Source organism: Chiloscyllium punctatum, chromosome 3 (genome assembly GCF_047496795.1).
Source record: "Chiloscyllium punctatum isolate Juve2018m chromosome 3, sChiPun1.3, whole genome shotgun sequence".
In the NCBI taxonomy this organism is placed as follows: Eukaryota; Metazoa; Chordata; class Chondrichthyes; order Orectolobiformes; family Hemiscylliidae; genus Chiloscyllium; species Chiloscyllium punctatum.
The window spans coordinates 25,863,939-25,889,169 of record NC_092741.1 but is presented as its reverse complement, the minus strand read 5'-3'; the positions used below and the strand labels follow the sequence as shown (position 1 = coordinate 25,889,169).

At 51.9% G+C, this 25,231-nt stretch overlaps 15 non-coding genes across 15 annotated transcripts; all 15 read left to right on the top strand.

Moving 5' to 3' along the window:
* Window positions 1-1,511: 1,511 nt before the first annotated feature.
* LOC140475790 (5S ribosomal RNA) lies at window positions 1,512-1,630 on the top strand. The gene has a single exon (XR_011960278.1). It is a non-coding gene; the product is annotated as a 5S ribosomal RNA (ribosomal RNA).
* Window positions 1,631-3,145: 1,515 nt separating this feature from the next.
* LOC140472640 (5S ribosomal RNA) lies at window positions 3,146-3,264 on the top strand. Its single transcript, XR_011957796.1, has one exon. It is a non-coding gene; the product is annotated as a 5S ribosomal RNA (ribosomal RNA).
* A 1,515-nt stretch (window positions 3,265-4,779) lies between these two features.
* LOC140472530 (5S ribosomal RNA) lies at window positions 4,780-4,898 on the top strand. The gene has a single exon (XR_011957700.1). It is a non-coding gene; the product is annotated as a 5S ribosomal RNA (ribosomal RNA).
* Window positions 4,899-6,413: 1,515 nt separating this feature from the next.
* Window positions 6,414-6,532, top strand: LOC140467457 (5S ribosomal RNA). Its single transcript, XR_011955466.1, has one exon. It is a non-coding gene; the product is annotated as a 5S ribosomal RNA (ribosomal RNA).
* Window positions 6,533-8,047: 1,515 nt separating this feature from the next.
* Window positions 8,048-8,166, top strand: LOC140472409 (5S ribosomal RNA). Its single transcript, XR_011957625.1, has one exon. It is a non-coding gene; the product is annotated as a 5S ribosomal RNA (ribosomal RNA).
* Window positions 8,167-9,681: 1,515 nt separating this feature from the next.
* LOC140467455 (5S ribosomal RNA) lies at window positions 9,682-9,800 on the top strand. Its single transcript, XR_011955465.1, has one exon. It is a non-coding gene; the product is annotated as a 5S ribosomal RNA (ribosomal RNA).
* A 1,515-nt stretch (window positions 9,801-11,315) lies between these two features.
* LOC140472299 (5S ribosomal RNA) lies at window positions 11,316-11,434 on the top strand. Its single transcript, XR_011957534.1, has one exon. It is a non-coding gene; the product is annotated as a 5S ribosomal RNA (ribosomal RNA).
* Window positions 11,435-12,949: 1,515 nt separating this feature from the next.
* On the top strand, window positions 12,950-13,068 carry LOC140468226 (5S ribosomal RNA). Its single transcript, XR_011955621.1, has one exon. It is a non-coding gene; the product is annotated as a 5S ribosomal RNA (ribosomal RNA).
* Window positions 13,069-14,583: 1,515 nt separating this feature from the next.
* Window positions 14,584-14,702, top strand: LOC140468221 (5S ribosomal RNA). Its single transcript, XR_011955619.1, has one exon. It is a non-coding gene; the product is annotated as a 5S ribosomal RNA (ribosomal RNA).
* A 1,511-nt stretch (window positions 14,703-16,213) lies between these two features.
* On the top strand, window positions 16,214-16,332 carry LOC140472197 (5S ribosomal RNA). Its single transcript, XR_011957469.1, has one exon. It is a non-coding gene; the product is annotated as a 5S ribosomal RNA (ribosomal RNA).
* A 1,515-nt stretch (window positions 16,333-17,847) lies between these two features.
* On the top strand, window positions 17,848-17,966 carry LOC140470989 (5S ribosomal RNA). The gene has a single exon (XR_011956833.1). It is a non-coding gene; the product is annotated as a 5S ribosomal RNA (ribosomal RNA).
* Window positions 17,967-19,481: 1,515 nt separating this feature from the next.
* LOC140470982 (5S ribosomal RNA) lies at window positions 19,482-19,600 on the top strand. Its single transcript, XR_011956818.1, has one exon. It is a non-coding gene; the product is annotated as a 5S ribosomal RNA (ribosomal RNA).
* A 1,515-nt stretch (window positions 19,601-21,115) lies between these two features.
* On the top strand, window positions 21,116-21,234 carry LOC140472082 (5S ribosomal RNA). The gene has a single exon (XR_011957389.1). It is a non-coding gene; the product is annotated as a 5S ribosomal RNA (ribosomal RNA).
* A 1,515-nt stretch (window positions 21,235-22,749) lies between these two features.
* LOC140475858 (5S ribosomal RNA) lies at window positions 22,750-22,868 on the top strand. The gene has a single exon (XR_011960343.1). It is a non-coding gene; the product is annotated as a 5S ribosomal RNA (ribosomal RNA).
* Window positions 22,869-24,383: 1,515 nt separating this feature from the next.
* On the top strand, window positions 24,384-24,502 carry LOC140467447 (5S ribosomal RNA). The gene has a single exon (XR_011955462.1). It is a non-coding gene; the product is annotated as a 5S ribosomal RNA (ribosomal RNA).
* The last annotated feature ends 729 nt before the right edge of the window (window positions 24,503-25,231 follow it).

The following is a 25,231-nucleotide window of genomic DNA, read 5'->3' as shown; positions in this document are numbered from 1 at the left end:
CCGCCAGCAGGGGCTGCTCAAGTCACCCCTCTGCACTCGTGTTGGGCCACGCACGCAATGCAGCGACAGGTTATTTTTGCTGCCGCTGCAGGCAGGAGACAGGGAGGGGAGGAGAGCGGAGCGCTGCCAAAATCAGCAAGAAAGAGGGAAAGAAAGGGATTGGGGCTGCACGCTGTCTGCGGCTGGCAGTCAGGAAAGGAGGGCAATAGACAATAGGTGCAGGAGTTGGCCATTCTGCCCTTGGAGCCTGCACCACCATTCAATATGATCATGGCTGATCATCCTTAATCAGTATCCTGTTCCTGCCTTATCTCCATAAGCCTTGATTCCACTATCCTTGAGAGCTCTGTCCAACTCTTTCTTCAATGAATCCAGAGACTGGGCCTCCACTGCCCTCTGGGGCAGAGCATTCCACACAGCCACCACTCTCTGGGTGAAGACGTTTCTCCTCATCTCTGTCCTAAACGGTCTACCCTGTATTTTTAAGCTGTGTCCTCTGTTTCGGCACTCACGTTTCCTGCCGCCAGAGTGTCCAATCCTTTGATAATCTTATATGTCTCAACCAGATCCCCTCTCAGTCTTCTAAACTCAAGGGTACACGAGCCCAGTCGCTCCAGTCTTTCAGTGTAAGGTAATCCCGCCATTCCAGGAATTGACCTCGTCAACCTACGCTGCACTCCCTCAATAGCCGGAATGTCTCTCCTCAAATTTGGAGACCAGAACTGCACACAGTACTCCAGGTGTGGTCTCACCAGGGCCCTGTACACCTGCAGAAGAACCTCTTTGCTTCTGTACTCGATCCCTCTTGTTATGAAGGCCAGCATGCTATTAGCCTTCTTCACTACCTGCTGTACCTGCATGCTTACCTTCATTGAGTGGTGTACAAGAACCCCCAGATCTCTCGGTACTGTCCCTTGACCGAAATTGATTCCATTTAGGTAGTAATCTGCCTTCCTGTTCTTGCCACCAAAGTGGATAAGCATCCATTTATCCACATTAAAGTGCATCTGCCATGCATCTGACCACTCACCTAACTTGTCCAGGTCACCCGGTAATCTCCTAACATCCTCATCACATTTCACCCTGCCACCCAGCTCAGTATCATCAGCAAATTTGCTAATGTTATTGCTAATAGCATCTTCTATATCATGAACATATATTGTAAAAAGCTGCGGTCCCAGTACTGATCCCTGCGGTACCCCACTGGTCACTGCCTGCCATTCCGAAATGGAGGCGTGGAGGAGTGTGGAAGGATGAGAGAATGCAGGCTGCAGCCCTATGAAGCAGGGGGAGGTCTTGCAGTCGGCCTGTGTGGGGATATGGGAGACGACAGGAGCCTGGTGGGCAAGGGCTAGCTGGAGGGAGGGAGGGAGGGAGGGAAGCACGCACGGAGGAGGAAGAGCAAAGAGAAAAGAGAGAAAAAAAAAACAAAGGGGATCAAGAGAAAGAGCAGCAAAGAAAATGTGGCTGGCCAGCACGCCTTGAAGTGGGGAGAAAAGGCAGGGGCCAGCGCCTACGGCCATACTAGTCTGAAAACGCCCGATCTCGTCTGATCTCGGAAGCTAAGCAGACTCAGGCCTGGGTAGTACTTGGATGGGAGACCGCCTGGGAATACCAGGTGCAGTAGGCTTCTTCCGCCAGCAGGGGCTGCTCAAGTCACCCCTCTGCACTCGTGTTGGGCCACGCACGCAATGCAGCGACAGGTTATTTTTGCTGCCGCTGCAGGCAGGAGACAGGGAGGGGAGGAGAGCGGAGCGCTGCCAAAATCAGCAAGAAAGAGGGAAAGAAAGGGATTGGGGCTGCACGCTGTCTGCGGCTGGCAGTCAGGAAAGGAGGGCAATAGACAATAGGTGCAGGAGTTGGCCATTCTGCCCTTGGAGCCTGCACCACCATTCAATATGATCATGGCTGATCATCCTTAATCAGTATCCTGTTCCTGCCTTATCTCCATAAGCCTTGATTCCACTATCCTTGAGAGCTCTGTCCAACTCTTTCTTCAATGAATCCAGAGACTGGGCCTCCACTGCCCTCTGGGGCAGAGCATTCCACACAGCCACCACTCTCTGGGTGAAGACGTTTCTCCTCATCTCTGTCCTAAACGGTCTACCCTGTATTTTTAAGCTGTGTCCTCTGTTTCGGCACTCACGTTTCCTGCCGCCAGAGTGTCCAATCCTTTGATAATCTTATATGTCTCAACCAGATCCCCTCTCAGTCTTCTAAACTCAAGGGTACACGAGCCCAGTCGCTCCAGTCTTTCAGTGTAAGGTAATCCCGCCATTCCAGGAATTGACCTCGTCAACCTACGCTGCACTCCCTCAATAGCCGGAATGTCTCTCCTCAAATTTGGAGACCAGAACTGCACACAGTACTCCAGGTGTGGTCTCACCAGGGCCCTGTACACCTGCAGAAGAACCTCTTTGCTTCTGTACTCGATCCCTCTTGTTATGAAGGCCAGCATGCTATTAGCCTTCTTCACTACCTGCTGTACCTGCATGCTTACCTTCATTGAGTGGTGTACAAGAACCCCCAGATCTCTCGGTACTGTCCCTTGACCGAAATTGATTCCATTTAGGTAGTAATCTGCCTTCCTGTTCTTGCCACCAAAGTGGATAAGCATCCATTTATCCACATTAAAGTGCATCTGCCATGCATCTGACCACTCACCTAACTTGTCCAGGTCACCCGGTAATCTCCTAACATCCTCATCACATTTCACCCTGCCACCCAGCTCAGTATCATCAGCAAATTTGCTAATGTTATTGCTAATAGCATCTTCTATATCATGAACATATATTGTAAAAAGCTGCGGTCCCAGTACTGATCCCTGCGGTACCCCACTGGTCACTGCCTGCCATTCCGAAATGGAGGCGTGGAGGAGTGTGGAAGGATGAGAGAATGCAGGCTGCAGCCCTATGAAGCAGGGGGAGGTCTTGCAGTCGGCCTGTGTGGGGATGTGGGAGACGACAGGAGCCTGGTGGGCAAGGGCTAGCTGGAGGGAGGGAGGGAGGGAGGGAAGCACGCACGGAGGAGGAAGAGCAAAGAGAAAAGAGAGAAAAAAAAAACAAAGGGGATCAAGAGAAAGAGCAGCAAAGAAAATGTGGCTGGCCAGCACGCCTTGAAGTGGGGAGAAAAGGCAGGGGCCAGCGCCTACGGCCATACTAGTCTGAAAACGCCCGATCTCGTCTGATCTCGGAAGCTAAGCAGACTCAGGCCTGGTTAGTACTTGGATGGGAGACCGCCTGGGAATACCAGGTGCAGTAGGCTTTTTCCGCCAGCAGGGGCTGCTCAAGTCACCCCTCTGCACTCGTGTTGGGCCACGCACGCAATGCAGCGACAGGTTATTTTTGCTGCCGCTGCAGGCAGGAGACAGGGAGGGGAGGAGAGCGGAGCGCTGCCAAAATCAGCAAGAAAGAGGGAAAGAAAGGGATTGGGGCTGCACGCTGTCTGCGGCTGGCAGTCAGGAAAGGAGGGCAATAGACAATAGGTGCAGGAGTTGGCCATTCTGCCCTTGGAGCCTGCACCACCATTCAATATGATCATGGCTGATCATCCTTAATCAGTATCCTGTTCCTGCCTTATCTCCATAAGCCTTGATTCCACTATCCTTGAGAGCTCTGTCCAACTCTTTCTTCAATGAATCCAGAGACTGGGCCTCCACTGCCCTCTGGGGCAGAGCATTCCACACAGCCACCACTCTCTGGGTGAAGACGTTTCTCCTCATCTCTGTCCTAAACGGTCTACCCTGTATTTTTAAGCTGTGTCCTCTGTTTCGGCACTCACGTTTCCTGCCGCCAGAGTGTCCAATCCTTTGATAATCTTATATGTCTCAACCAGATCCCCTCTCAGTCTTCTAAACTCAAGGGTACACGAGCCCAGTCGCTCCAGTCTTTCAGTGTAAGGTAATCCCGCCATTCCAGGAATTGACCTCGTCAACCTACGCTGCACTCCCTCAATAGCCGGAATGTCTCTCCTCAAATTTGGAGACCAGAACTGCACACAGTACTCCAGGTGTGGTCTCACCAGGGCCCTGTACACCTGCAGAAGAACCTCTTTGCTTCTGTACTCGATCCCTCTTGTTATGAAGGCCAGCATGCTATTAGCCTTCTTCACTACCTGCTGTACCTGCATGCTTACCTTCATTGAGTGGTGTACAAGAACCCCCAGATCTCTCGGTACTGTCCCTTGACCGAAATTGATTCCATTTAGGTAGTAATCTGCCTTCCTGTTCTTGCCACCAAAGTGGATAAGCATCCATTTATCCACATTAAAGTGCATCTGCCATGCATCTGACCACTCACCTAACTTGTCCAGGTCACCCGGTAATCTCCTAACATCCTCATCACATTTCACCCTGCCACCCAGCTCAGTATCATCAGCAAATTTGCTAATGTTATTGCTAATAGCATCTTCTATATCATGAACATATATTGTAAAAAGCTGCGGTCCCAGTACTGATCCCTGCGGTACCCCACTGGTCACTGCCTGCCATTCCGAAATGGAGGCGTGGAGGAGTGTGGAAGGATGAGAGAATGCAGGCTGCAGCCCTATGAAGCAGGGGGAGGTCTTGCAGTCGGCCTGTGTGGGGATGTGGGAGACGACAGGAGCCTGGTGGGCAAGGGCTAGCTGGAGGGAGGGAGGGAGGGAGGGAAGCACGCACGGAGGAGGAAGAGCAAAGAGAAAAGAGAGAAAAAAAAACCAAAGGGGATCAAGAGAAAGAGCAGCAAAGAAAATGTGGCTGGCCAGCACGCCTTGAAGTGGGGAGAAAAGGCAGGGGCCAGCGCCTACGGCCATACTAGTCTGAAAACGCCCGATCTCGTCTGATCTCGGAAGCTAAGCAGACTCAGGCCTGGTTAGTACTTGGATGGGAGACCGCCTGGGAATACCAGGTGCAGTAGGCTTTTTCCGCCAGCAGGGGCTGCTCAAGTCACCCCTCTGCACTCGTGTTGGGCCACGCACGCAATGCAGCGACAGGTTATTTTTGCTGCCGCTGCAGGCAGGAGACAGGGAGGGGAGGAGAGCGGAGCGCTGCCAAAATCAGCAAGAAAGAGGGAAAGAAAGGGATTGGGGCTGCACGCTGTCTGCGGCTGGCAGTCAGGAAAGGAGGGCAATAGACAATAGGTGCAGGAGTTGGCCATTCTGCCCTTGGAGCCTGCACCACCATTCAATATGATCATGGCTGATCATCCTTAATCAGTATCCTGTTCCTGCCTTATCTCCATAAGCCTTGATTCCACTATCCTTGAGAGCTCTGTCCAACTCTTTCTTCAATGAATCCAGAGACTGGGCCTCCACTGCCCTCTGGGGCAGAGCATTCCACACAGCCACCACTCTCTGGGTGAAGACGTTTCTCCTCATCTCTGTCCTAAACGGTCTACCCCGTATTTTTAAGCTGTGTCCTCTGTTTCGGCACTCACGTTTCCTGCCGCCAGAGTGTCCAATCCTTTGATAATCTTATATGTCTCAACCAGATCCCCTCTCAGTCTTCTAAACTCAAGGGTACACGAGCCCAGTCGCTCCAGTCTTTCAGTGTAAGGTAATCCCGCCATTCCAGGAATTGACCTCGTCAACCTACGCTGCACTCCCTCAATAGCCGGAATGTCTCTCCTCAAATTTGGAGACCAGAACTGCACACAGTACTCCAGGTGTGGTCTCACCAGGGCCCTGTACACCTGCAGAAGAACCTCTTTGCTTCTGTACTCGATCCCTCTTGTTATGAAGGCCAGCATGCTATTAGCCTTCTTCACTACCTGCTGTACCTGCATGCTTACCTTCATTGAGTGGTGTACAAGAACCCCCAGATCTCTCGGTACTGTCCCTTGACCGAAATTGATTCCATTTAGGTAGTAATCTGCCTTCCTGTTCTTGCCACCAAAGTGGATAAGCATCCATTTATCCACATTAAAGTGCATCTGCCATGCATCTGACCACTCACCTAACTTGTCCAGGTCACCCGGTAATCTCCTAACATCCTCATCACATTTCACCCTGCCACCCAGCTCAGTATCATCAGCAAATTTGCTAATGTTATTGCTAATAGCATCTTCTATATCATGAACATATATTGTAAAAAGCTGCGGTCCCAGTACTGATCCCTGCGGTACCCCACTGGTCACTGCCTGCCATTCCGAAATGGAGGCGTGGAGGAGTGTGGAAGGATGAGAGAATGCAGGCTGCAGCCCTATGAAGCAGGGGGAGGTCTTGCAGTCGGCCTGTGTGGGGATGTGGGAGACGACAGGAGCCTGGTGGGCAAGGGCTAGCTGGAGGGAGGGAGGGAGGGAGGGAAGCACGCACGGAGGAGGAAGAGCAAAGAGAAAAGAGAGAAAAAAAAACCAAAGGGGATCAAGAGAAAGAGCAGCAAAGAAAATGTGGCTGGCCAGCACGCCTTGAAGTGGGGAGAAAAGGCAGGGGCCAGCGCCTTCGGCCATACTAGTCTGAAAACGCCCGATCTCGTCTGATCTCGGAAGCTAAGCAGACTCAGGCCTGGTTAGTACTTGGATGGGAGACCGCCTGGGAATACCAGGTGCAGTAGGCTTTTTCCGCCAGCAGGGGCTGCTCAAGTCACCCCTCTGCACTCGTGTTGGGCCACGCACGCAATGCAGCGACAGGTTATTTTTGCTGCCGCTGCAGGCAGGAGACAGGGAGGGGAGGAGAGCGGAGCGCTGCCAAAATCAGCAAGAAAGAGGGAAAGAAAGGGATTGGGGCTGCACGCTGTCTGCGGCTGGCAGTCAGGAAAGGAGGGCAATAGACAATAGGTGCAGGAGTTGGCCATTCTGCCCTTGGAGCCTGCACCACCATTCAATATGATCATGGCTGATCATCCTTAATCAGTATCCTGTTCCTGCCTTATCTCCATAAGCCTTGATTCCACTATCCTTGAGAGCTCTGTCCAACTCTTTCTTCAATGAATCCAGAGACTGGGCCTCCACTGCCCTCTGGGGCAGAGCATTCCACACAGCCACCACTCTCTGGGTGAAGACGTTTCTCCTCATCTCTGTCCTAAACGGTCTACCCCGTATTTTTAAGCTGTGTCCTCTGTTTCGGCACTCACGTTTCCTGCCGCCAGAGTGTCCAATCCTTTGATAATCTTATATGTCTCAACCAGATCCCCTCTCAGTCTTCTAAACTCAAGGGTACACGAGCCCAGTCGCTCCAGTCTTTCAGTGTAAGGTAATCCCGCCATTCCAGGAATTGACCTCGTCAACCTACGCTGCACTCCCTCAATAGCCGGAATGTCTCTCCTCAAATTTGGAGACCAGAACTGCACACAGTACTCCAGGTGTGGTCTCACCAGGGCCCTGTACACCTGCAGAAGAACCTCTTTGCTTCTGTACTCGATCCCTCTTGTTATGAAGGCCAGCATGCTATTAGCCTTCTTCACTACCTGCTGTACCTGCATGCTTACCTTCATTGAGTGGTGTACAAGAACCCCCAGATCTCTCGGTACTGTCCCTTGACCGAAATTGATTCCATTTAGGTAGTAATCTGCCTTCCTGTTCTTGCCACCAAAGTGGATAAGCATCCATTTATCCACATTAAAGTGCATCTGCCATGCATCTGACCACTCACCTAACTTGTCCAGGTCACCCGGTAATCTCCTAACATCCTCATCACATTTCACCCTGCCACCCAGCTCAGTATCATCAGCAAATTTGCTAATGTTATTGCTAATAGCATCTTCTATATCATGAACATATATTGTAAAAAGCTGCGGTCCCAGTACTGATCCCTGCGGTACCCCACTGGTCACTGCCTGCCATTCCGAAATGGAGGCGTGGAGGAGTGTGGAAGGATGAGAGAATGCAGGCTGCAGCCCTATGAAGCAGGGGGAGGTCTTGCAGTCGGCCTGTGTGGGGATGTGGGAGACGACAGGAGCCTGGTGGGCAAGGGCTAGCTGGAGGGAGGGAGGGAGGGAGGGAAGCACGCACGGAGGAGGAAGAGCAAAGAGAAAAGAGAGAAAAAAAAACCAAAGGGGATCAAGAGAAAGAGCAGCAAAGAAAATGTGGCTGGCCAGCACGCCTTGAAGTGGGGAGAAAAGGCAGGGGCCAGCGCCTACGGCCATACTAGTCTGAAAACGCCCGATCTCGTCTGATCTCGGAAGCTAAGCAGACTCAGGCCTGGTTAGTACTTGGATGGGAGACCGCCTGGGAATACCAGGTGCAGTAGGCTTTTTCCGCCAGCAGGGGCTGCTCAAGTCACCCCTCTGCACTCGTGTTGGGCCACGCACGCAATGCAGCGACAGGTTATTTTTGCTGCCGCTGCAGGCAGGAGACAGGGAGGGGAGGAGAGCGGAGCGCTGCCAAAATCAGCAAGAAAGAGGGAAAGAAAGGGATTGGGGCTGCACGCTGTCTGCGGCTGGCAGTCAGGAAAGGAGGGCAATAGACAATAGGTGCAGGAGTTGGCCATTCTGCCCTTGGAGCCTGCACCACCATTCAATATGATCATGGCTGATCATCCTTAATCAGTATCCTGTTCCTGCCTTATCTCCATAAGCCTTGATTCCACTATCCTTGAGAGCTCTGTCCAACTCTTTCTTCAATGAATCCAGAGACTGGGCCTCCACTGCCCTCTGGGGCAGAGCATTCCACACAGCCACCACTCTCTGGGTGAAGACGTTTCTCCTCATCTCTGTCCTAAACGGTCTACCCCGTATTTTTAAGCTGTGTCCTCTGTTTCGGCACTCACGTTTCCTGCCGCCAGAGTGTCCAATCCTTTGATAATCTTATATGTCTCAACCAGATCCCCTCTCAGTCTTCTAAACTCAAGGGTACACGAGCCCAGTCGCTCCAGTCTTTCAGTGTAAGGTAATCCCGCCATTCCAGGAATTGACCTCGTCAACCTACGCTGCACTCCCTCAATAGCCGGAATGTCTCTCCTCAAATTTGGAGACCAGAACTGCACACAGTACTCCAGGTGTGGTCTCACCAGGGCCCTGTACACCTGCAGAAGAACCTCTTTGCTTCTGTACTCGATCCCTCTTGTTATGAAGGCCAGCATGCTATTAGCCTTCTTCACTACCTGCTGTACCTGCATGCTTACCTTCATTGAGTGGTGTACAAGAACCCCCAGATCTCTCGGTACTGTCCCTTGACCGAAATTGATTCCATTTAGGTAGTAATCTGCCTTCCTGTTCTTGCCACCAAAGTGGATAAGCATCCATTTATCCACATTAAAGTGCATCTGCCATGCATCTGACCACTCACCTAACTTGTCCAGGTCACCCGGTAATCTCCTAACATCCTCATCACATTTCACCCTGCCACCCAGCTCAGTATCATCAGCAAATTTGCTAATGTTATTGCTAATAGCATCTTCTATATCATGAACATATATTGTAAAAAGCTGCGGTCCCAGTACTGATCCCTGCGGTACCCCACTGGTCACTGCCTGCCATTCCGAAATGGAGGCGTGGAGGAGTGTGGAAGGATGAGAGAATGCAGGCTGCAGCCCTATGAAGCAGGGGGAGGTCTTGCAGTCGGCCTGTGTGGGGATGTGGGAGACGACAGGAGCCTGGTGGGCAAGGGCTAGCTGGAGGGAGGGAGGGAGGGAGGGAAGCACGCACGGAGGAGGAAGAGCAAAGAGAAAAGAGAGAAAAAAAAACCAAAGGGGATCAAGAGAAAGAGCAGCAAAGAAAATGTGGCTGGCCAGCACGCCTTGAAGTGGGGAGAAAAGGCAGGGGCCAGCGCCTTCGGCCATACTAGTCTGAAAACGCCCGATCTCGTCTGATCTCGGAAGCTAAGCAGACTCAGGCCTGGTTAGTACTTGGATGGGAGACCGCCTGGGAATACCAGGTGCAGTAGGCTTTTTCCGCCAGCAGGGGCTGCTCAAGTCACCCCTCTGCACTCGTGTTGGGCCACGCACGCAATGCAGCGACAGGTTATTTTTGCTGCCGCTGCAGGCAGGAGACAGGGAGGGGAGGAGAGCGGAGCGCTGCCAAAATCAGCAAGAAAGAGGGAAAGAAAGGGATTGGGGCTGCACGCTGTCTGCGGCTGGCAGTCAGGAAAGGAGGGCAATAGACAATAGGTGCAGGAGTTGGCCATTCTGCCCTTGGAGCCTGCACCACCATTCAATATGATCATGGCTGATCATCCTTAATCAGTATCCTGTTCCTGCCTTATCTCCATAAGCCTTGATTCCACTATCCTTGAGAGCTCTGTCCAACTCTTTCTTCAATGAATCCAGAGACTGGGCCTCCACTGCCCTCTGGGGCAGAGCATTCCACACAGCCACCACTCTCTGGGTGAAGACGTTTCTCCTCATCTCTGTCCTAAACGGTCTACCCCGTATTTTTAAGCTGTGTCCTCTGTTTCGGCACTCACGTTTCCTGCCGCCAGAGTGTCCAATCCTTTGATAATCTTATATGTCTCAACCAGATCCCCTCTCAGTCTTCTAAACTCAAGGGTACACGAGCCCAGTCGCTCCAGTCTTTCAGTGTAAGGTAATCCCGCCATTCCAGGAATTGACCTCGTCAACCTACGCTGCACTCCCTCAATAGCCGGAATGTCTCTCCTCAAATTTGGAGACCAGAACTGCACACAGTACTCCAGGTGTGGTCTCACCAGGGCCCTGTACACCTGCAGAAGAACCTCTTTGCTTCTGTACTCGATCCCTCTTGTTATGAAGGCCAGCATGCTATTAGCCTTCTTCACTACCTGCTGTACCTGCATGCTTACCTTCATTGAGTGGTGTACAAGAACCCCCAGATCTCTCGGTACTGTCCCTTGACCGAAATTGATTCCATTTAGGTAGTAATCTGCCTTCGTGTTCTTGCCACCAAAGTGGATAAGCATCCATTTATCCACATTAAAGTGCATCTGCCATGCATCTGACCACTCACCTAACTTGTCCAGGTCACCCGGTAATCTCCTAACATCCTCATCACATTTCACCCTGCCACCCAGCTCAGTATCATCAGCAAATTTGCTAATGTTATTGCTAATAGCATCTTCTATATCATGAACATATATTGTAAAAAGCTGCGGTCCCAGTACTGATCCCTGCGGTACCCCACTGGTCACTGCCTGCCATTCCGAAATGGAGGCGTGGAGGAGTGTGGAAGGATGAGAGAATGCAGGCTGCAGCCCTATGAAGCAGGGGGAGGTCTTGCAGTCGGCCTGTGTGGGGATGTGGGAGACGACAGGAGCCTGGTGGGCAAGGGCTAGCTGGAGGGAGGGAGGGAGGGAGGGAAGCACGCACGGAGGAGGAAGAGCAAAGAGAAAAGAGAGAAAAAAAAACCAAAGGGGATCAAGAGAAAGAGCAGCAAAGAAAATGTGGCTGGCCAGCACGCCTTGAAGTGGGGAGAAAAGGCAGGGGCCAGCGCCTACGGCCATACTAGTCTGAAAACGCCCGATCTCGTCTGATCTCGGAAGCTAAGCAGACTCAGGCCTGGTTAGTACTTGGATGGGAGACCGCCTGGGAATACCAGGTGCAGTAGGCTTTTTCCGCCAGCAGGGGCTGCTCAAGTCACCCCTCTGCACTCGTGTTGGGCCACGCACGCAATGCAGCGACAGGTTATTTTTGCTGCCGCTGCAGGCAGGAGACAGGGAGGGGAGGAGAGCGGAGCGCTGCCAAAATCAGCAAGAAAGAGGGAAAGAAAGGGATTGGGGCTGCACGCTGTCTGCGGCTGGCAGTCAGGAAAGGAGGGCAATAGACAATAGGTGCAGGAGTTGGCCATTCTGCCCTTGGAGCCTGCACCACCATTCAATATGATCATGGCTGATCATCCTTAATCAGTATCCTGTTCCTGCCTTATCTCCATAAGCCTTGATTCCACTATCCTTGAGAGCTCTGTCCAACTCTTTCTTCAATGAATCCAGAGACTGGGCCTCCACTGCCCTCTGGGGCAGAGCATTCCACACAGCCACCACTCTCTGGGTGAAGACGTTTCTCCTCATCTCTGTCCTAAACGGTCTACCCCGTATTTTTAAGCTGTGTCCTCTGTTTCGGCACTCACGTTTCCTGCCGCCAGAGTGTCCAATCCTTTGATAATCTTATATGTCTCAACCAGATCCCCTCTCAGTCTTCTAAACTCAAGGGTACACGAGCCCAGTCGCTCCAGTCTTTCAGTGTAAGGTAATCCCGCCATTCCAGGAATTGACCTCGTCAACCTACGCTGCACTCCCTCAATAGCCGGAATGTCTCTCCTCAAATTTGGAGACCAGAACTGCACACAGTACTCCAGGTGTGGTCTCACCAGGGCCCTGTACACCTGCAGAAGAACCTCTTTGCTTCTGTACTCGATCCCTCTTGTTATGAAGGCAAGCATGCTATTAGCCTTCTTCACTACCTGCTGTACCTGCATGCTTACCTTCATTGAGTGGTGTACAAGAACCCCCAGATCTCTCGGTACTGTCCCTTGACCGAAATTGATTCCATTTAGGTAGTAATCTGCCTTCCTGTTCTTGCCACCAAAGTGGATAAGCATCCATTTATCCACATTAAAGTGCATCTGCCATGCATCTGACCACTCACCTAACTTGTCCAGGTCACCCGGTAATCTCCTAACATCCTCATCACATTTCACCCTGCCACCCAGCTCAGTATCATCAGCAAATTTGCTAATGTTATTGCTAATAGCATCTTCTATATCATGAACATATATTGTAAAAAGCTGCGGTCCCAGTACTGATCCCTGCGGTACCCCACTGGTCACTGCCTGCCATTCCGAAATGGAGGCGTGGAGGAGTGTGGAAGGATGAGAGAATGCAGGCTGCAGCCCTATGAAGCAGGGGGAGGTCTTGCAGTCGGCCTGTGTGGGGATGTGGGAGACGACAGGAGCCTGGTGGGCAAGGGCTAGCTGGAGGGAGGGAGGGAGGGAGGGAAGCACGCACGGAGGAGGAAGAGCAAAGAGAAAAGAGAGAAAAAAAAACCAAAGGGGATCAAGAGAAAGAGCAGCAAAGAAAATGTGGCTGGCCAGCACGCCTTGAAGTGGGGAGAAAAGGCAGGGCACAGCGCCTACGGCCATACTAGTCTGAAAACGCCCGATCTCGTCTGATCTTGGAAGCTAAGCAGACTCAGGCCTGGTTAGTACTTGGATGGGAGACCGCCTGGGAATACCAGGTGCAGTAGGCTTTTTCCGCCAGCAGGGGCTGCTCAAGTCACCCCTCTGCACTCGTGTTGGGCCACGCACGCAATGCAGCGACAGGTTATTTTTGCTGCCGCTGCAGGCAGGAGACAGGGAGGGGAGGAGAGCGGAGCGCTGCCAAAATCAGCAAGAAAGAGGGAAAGAAAGGGATTGGGGCTGCACGCTGTCTGCGGCTGGCAGTCAGGAAAGGAGGGCAATAGACAATAGGTGCAGGAGTTGGCCATTCTGCCCTTGGAGCCTGCACCACCATTCAATATGATCATGGCTGATCATCCTTAATCAGTATCCTGTTCCTGCCTTATCTCCATAAGCCTTGATTCCACTATCCTTGAGAGCTCTGTCCAACTCTTTCTTCAATGAATCCAGAGACTGGGCCTCCACTGCCCTCTGGGGCAGAGCATTCCACACAGCCACCACTCTCTGGGTGAAGACGTTTCTCCTCATCTCTGTCCTAAACGGTCTACCCCGTATTTTTAAGCTGTGTCCTCTGTTTCGGCACTCACGTTTCCTGCCGCCAGAGTGTCCAATCCTTTGATAATCTTATATGTCTCAACCAGATCCCCTCTCAGTCTTCTAAACTCAAGGGTACACGAGCCCAGTCGCTCCAGTCTTTCAGTGTAAGGTAATCCCGCCATTCCAGGAATTGACCTCGTCAACCTACGCTGCACTCCCTCAATAGCCGGAATGTCTCTCCTCAAATTTGGAGACCAGAACTGCACACAGTACTCCAGGTGTGGTCTCACCAGGGCCCTGTACACCTGCAGAAGAACCTCTTTGCTTCTGTACTCGATCCCTCTTGTTATGAAGGCAAGCATGCTATTAGCCTTCTTCACTACCTGCTGTACCTGCATGCTTACCTTCATTGAGTGGTGTACAAGAACCCCCAGATCTCTCGGTACTGTCCCTTGACCGAAATTGATTCCATTTAGGTAGTAATCTGCCTTCGTGTTCTTGCCACCAAAGTGGATAAGCATCCATTTATCCACATTAAAGTGCATCTGCCATGCATCTGACCACTCACCTAACTTGTCCAGGTCACCCGGTAATCTCCTAACATCCTCATCACATTTCACCCTGCCACCCAGCTCAGTATCATCAGCAAATTTGCTAATGTTATTGCTAATAGCATCTTCTATATCATGAACATATATTGTAAAAAGCTGCGGTCCCAGTACTGATCCCTGCGGTACCCCACTGGTCACTGCCTGCCATTCCGAAATGGAGGCGTGGAGGAGTGTGGAAGGATGAGAGAATGCAGGCTGCAGCCCTATGAAGCAGGGGGAGGTCTTGCAGTCGGCCTGTGTGGGGATGTGGGAGACGACAGGAGCCTGGTGGGCAAGGGCTAGCTGGAGGGAGGGAGGGAGGGAGGGAAGCACGCACGGAGGAGGAAGAGCAAAGAGAAAAGAGAGAAAAAAAAACCAAAGGGGATCAAGAGAAAGAGCAGCAAAGAAAATGTGGCTGGCCAGCACGCCTTGAAGTGGGGAGAAAAGGCAGGGCACAGTGCCTACGGCCATACTAGTCTGAAAACGCCCGATCTCGTCTGATCTTGGAAGCTAAGCAGACTCAGGCCTGGTTAGTACTTGGATGGGAGACCGCCTGGGAATACCAGGTGCAGTAGGCTTTTTCCGCCAGCAGGGGCTGCTCAAGTCACCCCTCTGCACTCGTGTTGGGCCACGCACGCAATGCAGCAACAGGTTATTTTTGCTGCCGCTGCAGGCAGGAGACAGGGAGGGGAGGAGAGCGGAGCGCTGCCAAAATCAGCAAGAAAGAGGGAAAGAAAGGGATTGGGGCTGCACGCTGTCTGCGGCTGGCAGTCAGGAAAGGAGGGCAATAGACAATAGGTGCAGGAGTTGGCCATTCTGCCCTTGGAGCCTGCACCACCATTCAATATGATCATGGCTGATCATCCTTAATCAGTATCCTGTTCCTGCCTTATCTCCATAAGCCTTGATTCCACTATCCTTGAGAGCTCTGTCCAACTCTTTCTTCAATGAATCCAGAGACTGGGCCTCCACTGCCCTCTGGGGCAGAGCATTCCACACAGCCACCACTCTCTGGGTGAAGACGTTTCTCCTCATCTCTGTCCTAAACGGTCTACCCCGTATTTTTAAGCTGTGTCCTCTGTTTCGGCACTCACGTTTCCTGCCGCCAGAGTGTCCAATCCTTTGATAATCTTATATGTCTCAACCAGATCCCCTCTCAGTCTTCTAAACTCAAGGGTACACGAGCCCAGTCGCTCCAGTCTTTCAGTGTAAGGTAATCCCGCCATTCCAGGAATTGACCTCGTCAACCTACGCTGCACTCCCTCAATAGCCGGAATGTCTCTCCTCAAATTTGGAGACCAGAACTGCACACAGTACTCCAGGTGTGGTCTCACCAGGGCCCTGTACACCTGCAGAAGAACCTCTTTGCTTCTGTACTCGATCCCTCTTGTTATGAAGGCCAGCATGCTATTAGCCTTCTTCACTACCTGCTGTACCTGCATGCTTACCTTCATTGAGTGGTGTACAAGAACCCCCAGATCTCTCGGTACTGTCCCTTGACCGAAATTGATTCCATTTAGGTAGTAATCTGCCTTCGTGTTCTTGCCACCAAAGTGGATAAGCATCCATTTATCCACATTAAAGTGCATCTGCCATGCATCTGACCACTCACCTAACTTGTCCAGGTCACCCGGTAATCTCCTAACATCCTCATCACATTTCACCCTGCCACCCAGCTCAGTATCATCAGCAAATTTGCTAATGTTATTGCTAATAGCATCTTCTATATCATGAACATATATTGTAAAAAGCTGCGGTCCCAGTACTGATCCCTGCGGTACCCCACTGGTCACTGCCTGCCATTCCGAAATGGAGGCGTGGAGGAGTGTGGAAGGATGAGAGAATGCAGGCTGCAGCCCTATGAAGCAGGGGGAGGTCTTGCAGTCGGCCTGTGTGGGGATGTGGGAGACGACAGGAGCCTGGTGGGCAAGGGCTAGCTGGAGGGAGGGAGGGAGGGAAGCACGCACGGAGGAGGAAGAGCAAAGAGAAAAGAGAGAAAAAAAAACCAAAGGGGATCAAGAGAAAGAGCAGCAAAGAAAATGTGGCTGGCCAGCACGCCTTGAAGTGGGGAGAAAAGGCAGGGGCCAGCGCCTACGGCCATACTAGTCTGAAAACGCCCGATCTCGTCTGATCTCGGAAGCTAAGCAGACTCAGGCCTGGTTAGTACTTGGATGGGAGACCGCCTGGGAATACCAGGTGCAGTAGGCTTTTTCCGCCAGCAGGGGCTGCTCAAGTCACCCCTCTGCACTCGTGTTGGGCCACGCACGCAATACAGCGACAGGTTATTTTTGCTGCCGCTGCAGGCAGGAGACAGGGAGGGGAGGAGAGCGGAGCGCTGCCAAAATCAGCAAGAAAGAGGGAAAGAAAGGGATTGGGGCTGCACGCTGTCTGCGGCTGGCAGTCAGGAAAGGAGGGCAATAGACAATAGGTGCAGGAGTTGGCCATTCTGCCCTTGGAGCCTGCACCACCATTCAATATGATCATGGCTGATCATCCTTAATCAGTATCCTGTTCCTGCCTTATCTCCATAAGCCTTGATTCCACTATCCTTGAGAGCTCTGTCCAACTCTTTCTTCAATGAATCCAGAGACTGGGCCTCCACTGCCCTCTGGGGCAGAGCATTCCACACAGCCACCACTCTCTGGGTGAAGACGTTTCTCCTCATCTCTGTCCTAAACGGTCTACCCCGTATTTTTAAGCTGTGTCCTCTGTTTCGGCACTCACGTTTCCTGCCGCCAGAGTGTCCAATCCTTTGATAATCTTATATGTCTCAACCAGATCCCCTCTCAGTCTTCTAAACTCAAGGGTACACGAGCCCAGTCGCTCCAGTCTTTCAGTGTAAGGTAATCCCGCCATTCCAGGAATTGACCTCGTCAACCTACGCTGCACTCCCTCAATAGCCGGAATGTCTCTCCTCAAATTTGGAGACCAGAACTGCACACAGTACTCCAGGTGTGGTCTCACCAGGGCCCTGTACACCTGCAGAAGAACCTCTTTGCTTCTGTACTCGATCCCTCTTGTTATGAAGGCCAGCATGCTATTAGCCTTCTTCACTACCTGCTGTACCTGCATGCTTACCTTCATTGAGTGGTGTACAAGAACCCCCAGATCTCTCGGTACTGTCCCTTGACCGAAATTGATTCCATTTAGGTAGTAATCTGCCTTCGTGTTCTTGCCACCAAAGTGGATAAGCATCCATTTATCCACATTAAAGTGCATCTGCCATGCATCTGACCACTCACCTAACTTGTCCAGGTCACCCGGTAATCTCCTAACATCCTCATCACATTTCACCCTGCCACCCAGCTCAGTATCATCAGCAAATTTGCTAATGTTATTGCTAATAGCATCTTCTATATCATGAACATATATTGTAAAAAGCTGCGGTCCCAGTACTGATCCCTGCGGTACCCCACTGGTCACTGCCTGCCATTCCGAAATGGAGGCGTGGAGGAGTGTGGAAGGATGAGAGAATGCAGGCTGCAGCCCTATGAAGCAGGGGGAGGTCTTGCAGTCGGCCTGTGTGGGGATGTGGGAGACGACAGGAGCCTGGTGGGCAAGGGCTAGCTGGAGGGAGGGAGGGAGGGAGGGAAGCACGCACGGAGGAGGAAGAGCAAAGAGAAAAGAGAGAAAAAAAAAACAAAGGGGATCAAGAGAAAGAGCAGCAAAGAAAATGTGGCTGGCCAGCACGCCTTGAAGTGGGGAGAAAAGGCAGGGGCCAGCGCCTTCGGCCATACTAGTCTGAAAACGCCTGATCTCGTCTGATCTCGGAAGCTAAGCAGACTCAGGCCTGGTTAGTACTTGGATGGGAGACCGCCTGGGAATACGAGGTGCAGTAGGCTTTTTCCGCCAGCAGGGGCTGCTCAAGTCACCCCTCTGCACTCGTGTTGGGCCACGCACGCAATGCAGCGACAGGTTATTTTTGCTGCCGCTGCAGGCAGGAGACAGGGAGGGGAGGAGAGCGGAGCGCTGCCAAAATCAGCAAGAAAGAGGGAAAGAAAGGGATTGGGGCTGCACGCTGTCTGCGGCTGGCAGTCAGGAAAGGAGGGCAATAGACAATAGGTGCAGGAGTTGGCCATTCTGCCCTTGGAGCCTGCACCACCATTCAATATGATCATGGCTGATCATCCTTAATCAGTATCCTGTTCCTGCCTTATCTCCATAAGCCTTGATTCCACTATCCTTGAGAGCTCTGTCCAACTCTTTCTTCAATGAATCCAGAGACTGGGCCTCCACTGCCCTCTGGGGCAGAGCATTCCACACAGCCACCACTCTCTGGGTGAAGACGTTTCTCCTCATCTCTGTCCTAAACGGTCTACCCTGTATTTTTAAGCTGTGTCCTCTGTTTCGGCACTCACGTTTCCTGCCGCCAGAGTGTCCAATCCTTTGATAATCTTATATGTCTCAACCAGATCCCCTCTCAGTCTTCTAAACTCAAGGGTACACGAGCCCAGTCGCTCCAGTCTTTCAGTGTAAGGTAATCCCGCCATTCCAGGAATTGACCTCGTCAACCTACGCTGCACTCCCTCAATAGCCGGAATGTCTCTCCTCAAATTTGGAGACCAGAACTGCACACAGTACTCCAGGTGTGGTCTCACCAGGGCCCTGTACACCTGCAGAAGAACCTCTTTGCTTCTGTACTCGATCCCTCTTGTTATGAAGGCCAGCATGCTATTAGCCTTCTTCACTACCTGCTGTACCTGCATGCTTACCTTCATTGAGTGGTGTACAAGAACCCCCAGATCTCTCGGTACTGTCCCTTGACCGAAATTGATTCCATTTAGGTAGTAATCTGCCTTCGTGTTCTTGCCACCAAAGTGGATAAGCATCCATTTATCCACATTAAAGTGCATCTGCCATGCATCTGACCACTCACCTAACTTGTCCAGGTCACCCGGTAATCTCCTAACATCCTCATCACATTTCACCCTGCCACCCAGCTCAGTATCATCAGCAAATTTGCTAATGTTATTGCTAATAGCATCTTCTATATCATGAACATATATTGTAAAAAGCTGCGGTCCCAGTACTGATCCCTGCGGTACCCCACTGGTCACTGCCTGCCATTCCGAAATGGAGGCGTGGAGGAGTGTGGAAGGATGAGAGAATGCAGGCTGCAGCCCTATGAAGCAGGGGGAGGTCTTGCAGTCGGCCTGTGTGGGGATGTGGGAGACGACAGGAGCCTGGTGGGCAAGGGCTAGCTGGAGGGAGGGAGGGAGGGAGGGAAGCACGCACGGAGGAGGAAGAGCAAAGAGAAAAGAGAGAAAAAAAAAACAAAGGGGATCAAGAGAAAGAGCAGCAAAGAAAATGTGGCTGGCCAGCACGCCTTGAAGTGGGGAGAAAAGGCAGGGGCCAGCGCCTTCGGCCATACTAGTCTGAAAACGCCTGATCTCGTCTGATCTCGGAAGCTAAGCAGACTCAGGCCTGGTTAGTACTTGGATGGGAGACCGCCTGGGAATACGAGGTGCAGTAGGCTTTTTCCGCCAGCAGGGGCTGCTCAAGTCACCCCTCTGCACTCGTGTTGGGCCACGCACGCAATGCAGCGACAGGTTATTTTTGCTGCCGCTGCAGGCAGGAGACAGGGAGGGGAGGAGAGCGGAGCGCTGCCAAAATCAGCAAGAAAGAGGGAAAGAAAGGGATTGGGGCTGCACGCTGTCTGCGGCTGGCAGTCAGGAAAGGAGGGCAATAGACAATAGGTGCAGGAGTTGGCCATTCTGCCCTTGGAGCCTGCACCACCATTCAATATGATCATGGCTGATCATCCTTAATCAGTATCCTGTTCCTGCCTTATCTCCATAAGCCTTGATTCCACTATCCTTGAGAGCTCTGTCCAACTCTTTCTTCAATGAATCCAGAGACTGGGCCTCCACTGCCCTCTGGGGCAGAGCATTCCACACAGCCACCACTCTCTGGGTGAAGACGTTTCTCCTCATCTCTGTCCTAAACGGTCTACCCCGTATTTTTAAGCTGTGTCCTCTGTTTCGGCACTCACGTTTCCTGCCGCCAGAGTGTCCAATCCTTTGATAATCTTATATGTCTCAACCAGATCCCCTCTCAGTCTTCTAAACTCAAGGATACACGAGCCCAGTCGCTCCAGTCTTTCAGTGTAAGGTAATCCCGCCATTCCAGGAATTGACCTCGTCAACCTACGCTGCACTCCCTCAATAGCCGGAATGTCTCTCCTCAAATTTGGAGACCAGAACTGCACACAGTACTCCAGGTGTGGTCTCACCAGGGCCCTGTACACCTGCAGAAGAACCTCTTTGCTTCTGTACTCGATCCCTCTTGTTATGAAGGCCAGCATGCTATTAGCCTTCTTCACTACCTGCTGTACCTGCATGCTTACCTTCATTGAGTGGTGTACAAGAACCCCCAGATCTCTCGGTACTGTCCCTTGACCGAAATTGATTCCATTTAGGTAGTAATCTGCCTTCGTGTTCTTGCCACCAAAGTGGATAAGCATCCATTTATCCACATTAAAGTGCATCTGCCATGCATCTGACCACTCACCTAACTTGTCCAGGTCACCCGGTAATCTCCTAACATCCTCATCACATTTCACCCTGCCACCCAGCTCAGTATCATCAGCAAATTTGCTAATGTTATTGCTAATAGCATCTTCTATATCATGAACATATATTGTAAAAAGCTGCGGTCCCAGTACTGATCCCTGCGGTACCCCACTGGTCACTGCCTGCCATTCCGAAATGGAGGCGTGGAGGAGTGTGGAAGGATGAGAGAATGCAGGCTGCAGCCCTATGAAGCAGGGGGAGGTCTTGCAGTCGGCCTGTGTGGGGATGTGGGAGACGACAGGAGCCTGGTGGGCAAGGGCTAGCTGGAGGGAGGGAGGGAGGGAGGGAAGCACGCACGGAGGAGGAAGAGCAAAGAGAAAAGAGAGAAAAAAAAACCAAAGGGGATCAAGAGAAAGAGCAGCAAAGAAAATGTGGCTGGCCAGCACGCCTTGAAGTGGGGAGAAAAGGCAGGGGCCAGCGCCTACGGCCATACTAGTCTGAAAACGCCCGATCTCGTCTGATCTCGGAAGCTAAGCAGACTCAGGCCTGGTTAGTACTTGGATGGGAGACCGCCTGGGAATACCAGGTGCAGTAGGCTTTTTCCGCCAGCAGGGGCTGCTCAAGTCACCCCTCTGCACTCGTGTTGGGCGACGCACGCAATGCAGCGACAGGTTATTTTTGCTGCCGCTGCAGGCAGGAGACAGGGAGGGGAGGAGAGCGGAGCGCTGCCAAAATCAGCAAGAAAGAGGGAAAGAAAGGGATTGGGGCTGCACGCTGTCTGCGGCTGGCAGTCAGGAAAGGAGGGCAATAGACAATAGGTGCAGGAGTTGGCCATTCTGCCCTTGGAGCCTGCACCACCATTCAATATGATCATGGCTGATCATCCTTAATCAGTATCCTGTTCCTGCCTTATCTCCATAAGCCTTGATTCCACTATCCTTGAGAGCTCTGTCCAACTCTTTCTTCAATGAATCCAGAGACTGGGCCTCCACTGCCCTCTGGGGCAGAGCATTCCACACAGCCACCACTCTCTGGGTGAAGACGTTTCTCCTCATCTCTGTCCTAAACGGTCTACCCCGTATTTTTAAGCTGTGTCCTCTGTTTCGGCACTCACGTTTCCTGCCGCCAGAGTGTCCAATCCTTTGATAATCTTATATGTCTCAACCAGATCCCCTCTCAGTCTTCTAAACTCAAGGGTACACGAGCCCAGTCGCTCCAGTCTTTCAGTGTAAGGTAATCCCGCCATTCCAGGAATTGACCTCGTCAACCTACGCTGCACTCCCTCAATAGCCGGAATGTCTCTCCTCAAATTTGGAGACCAGAACTGCACACAGTACTCCAGGTGTGGTCTCACCAGGGCCCTGTACACCTGCAGAAGAACCTCTTTGCTTCTGTACTCGATCCCTCTTGTTATGAAGGCCAGCATGCTATTAGCCTTCTTCACTACCTGCTGTACCTGCATGCTTACCTTCATTGAGTGGTGTACAAGAACCCCCAGATCTCTCGGTACTGTCCCTTGACCGAAATTGATTCCATTTAGGTAGTAATCTGCCTTCCTGTTCTTGCCACCAAAGTGGATAAGCATCCATTTATCCACATTAAAGTGCATCTGCCATGCATCTGACCACTCACCTAACTTGTCCAGGTCACCCGGTAATCTCCTAACATCCTCATCACATTTCACCCTGCCACCCAGCTCAGTATCATCAGCAAATTTGCTAATGTTATTGCTAATAGCATCTTCTATATCATGAACATATATTGTAAAAAGCTGCGGTCCCAGTACTGATCCCTGCGGTACCCCACTGGTCACTGCCTGCCATTCCGAAATGGAGGCGTGGAGGAGTGTGGAAGGATGAGAGAATGCAGGCTGCAGCCCTATGAAGCAGGGGGAGGTCTTGCAGTCGGCCTGTGTGGGGATGTGGGAGACGACAGGAGCCTGGTGGGCAAGGGCTAGCTGGAGGGAGGGAGGGAGGGAGGGAAGCACGCACGGAGGAGGAAGAGCAAAGAGAAAAGAGAGAAAAAAAACCCAAAGGGGATCAAGAGAAAGAGCAGCAAAGAAAATGTGGCTGGCCAGCACGCCTTGAAGTGGGGAGAAAAGGCAGGGGCCAGCGCCTACGGCCATACTAGTCTGAAAACGCCTGATCTCGTCTGATCTCGGAAGCTAAGCAGACTCAGGCCTGGTTAGTACTTGGATGGGAGACCGCCTGGGAATACCAGGTGCAGTAGGCTTTTTCCGCCAGCAGGGGCTGCTCAAGTCACCCCTCTGCACTCGTGTTGGGCCACGCACGCAATGCAGCGACAGGTTATTTTTGCTGCCGCTGCAGGCAGGAGACAGGGAGGGGAGGAGAGCGGAGCGCTGCCAAAATCAGCAAGAAAGAGGGAAAGAAAGGGATTGGGGCTGCACGCTGTCTGCGGCTGGCAGTCAGGAAAGGAGGGCAATAGACAATAGGTGCAGGAGTTGGCCATTCTGCCCTTGGAGCCTGCACCACCATTCAATATGATCATGGCTGATCATCCTTAATCAGTATCCTGTTCCTGCCTTATCTCCATAAGCCTTGATTCCACTATCCTTGAGAGCTCTGTCCAACTCTTTCTTCAATGAATCCAGAGACTGGGCCTCCACTGCCCTCTGGGGCAGAGCATTCCACACAGCCACCACTCTCTGGGTGAAGACGTTTCTCCTCATCTCTGTCCTAAACGGTCTACCCCGTATTTTTAAGCTGTGTCCTCTGTTTCGGCACTCACGTTTCCTGCCGCCAGAGTGTCCAATCCTTTGATAATCTTATATGTCTCAACCAGATCCCCTCTCAGTCTTCTAAACTCAAGGGTACACGAGCCCAGTCGCTCCAGTCTTTCAGTGTAAGGTAATCCCGCCATTCCAGGAATTGACCTCGTCAACCTACGCTGCACTCCCTCAATAGCCGGAATGTCTCTCCTCAAATTTGGAGACCAGAACTGCACACAGTACTCCAGGTGTGGTCTCACCAGGGCCCTGTACACCTGCAGAAGAACCTCTTTGCTTCTGTACTCGATCCCTCTTGTTATGAAGGCCAGCATGCTATTAGCCTTCTTCACTACCTGCTGTACCTGCATGCTTACCTTCATTGAGTGGTGTACAAGAACCCCCAGATCTCTCGGTACTGTCCCTTGACCGAAATTGATTCCATTTAGGTAGTAATCTGCCTTCGTGTTCTTGCCACCAAAGTGGATAAGCATCCATTTATCCACATTAAAGTGCATCTGCCATGCATCTGACCACTCACCTAACTTGTCCAGGTCACCCGGTAATCTCCTAACATCCTCATCACATTTCACCCTGCCACCCAACTCAGTATCATCAGCAAATTTGCTAATGTTATTGCTAATAGCATCTTCTATATCATGAACATATATTGTAAAAAGCTGCGGTCCCAGTACTGATCCCTGCGGTACCCCACTGGTCACTGCCTGCCATTCCGAAATGGAGGCGTGGAGGAGTGTGGAAGGATGAGAGAATGCAGGCTGCAGCCCTATGAAGCAGGGGGAGGTCTTGCAGTCGGCCTGTGTGGGGATGTGGGAGACGACAGGAGCCTGGTGGGCAAGGGCTAGCTGGAGGGAGGGAGGGAGGGAGGGAAGCACGCACGGAGGAGGAAGAGCAAAGAGAAAAGAGAGAAAAAAAAAACAAAGGGGATCAAGAGAAAGAGCAGCAAAGAAAATGTGGCTGGCCAGCACGCCTTGAAGTGGGGAGAAAAGGCAGGGGCCAGCGCCTTCGGCCATACTAGTCTGAAAACGCCCGATCTCGTCTGATCTCGGAAGCTAAGCAGACTCAGGCCTGGTTAGTACTTGGATGGGAGACCGCCTGGGAATACCAGGTGCAGTAGGCTTTTTCCGCCAGCAGGGGCTGCTCAAGTCACCCCTCTGCACTCGTGTTGGGCCACGCACGCAATGCAGCGACAGGTTATTTTTGCTGCCGCTGCAGGCAGGAGACAGGGAGGGGAGGAGAGCGGAGCGCTGCCAAAATCAGCAAGAAAGAGGGAAAGAAAGGGATTGGGGCTGCACGCTGTCTGCGGCTGGCAGTCAGGAAAGGAGGGCAATAGACAATAGGTGCAGGAGTTGGCCATTCTGCCCTTGGAGCCTGCACCACCATTCAATATGATCATGGCTGATCATCCTTAATCAGTATCCTGTTCCTGCCTTATCTCCATAAGCCTTGATTCCACTATCCTTGAGAGCTCTGTCCAACTCTTTCTTCAATGAATCCAGAGACTGGGCCTCCACTGCCCTCTGGGGCAGAGCATTCCACACAGCCACCACTCTCTGGGTGAAGACGTTTCTCCTCATCTCTGTCCTAAACGGTCTACCCCGTATTTTTAAGCTGTGTCCTCTGTTTCGGCACTCACGTTTCCTGCCGCCAGAGTGTCCAATCCTTTGATAATCTTATATGTCTCAACCAGATCCCCTCTCAGTCTTCTAAACTCAAGGGTACACGAGCCCAGTCGCTCCAGTCTTTCAGTGTAAGGTAATCCCGCCATTCCAGGAATTGACCTCGTCAACCTACGCTGCACTCCCTCAATAGCCGGAATGTCTCTCCTCAAATTTGGAGACCAGAACTG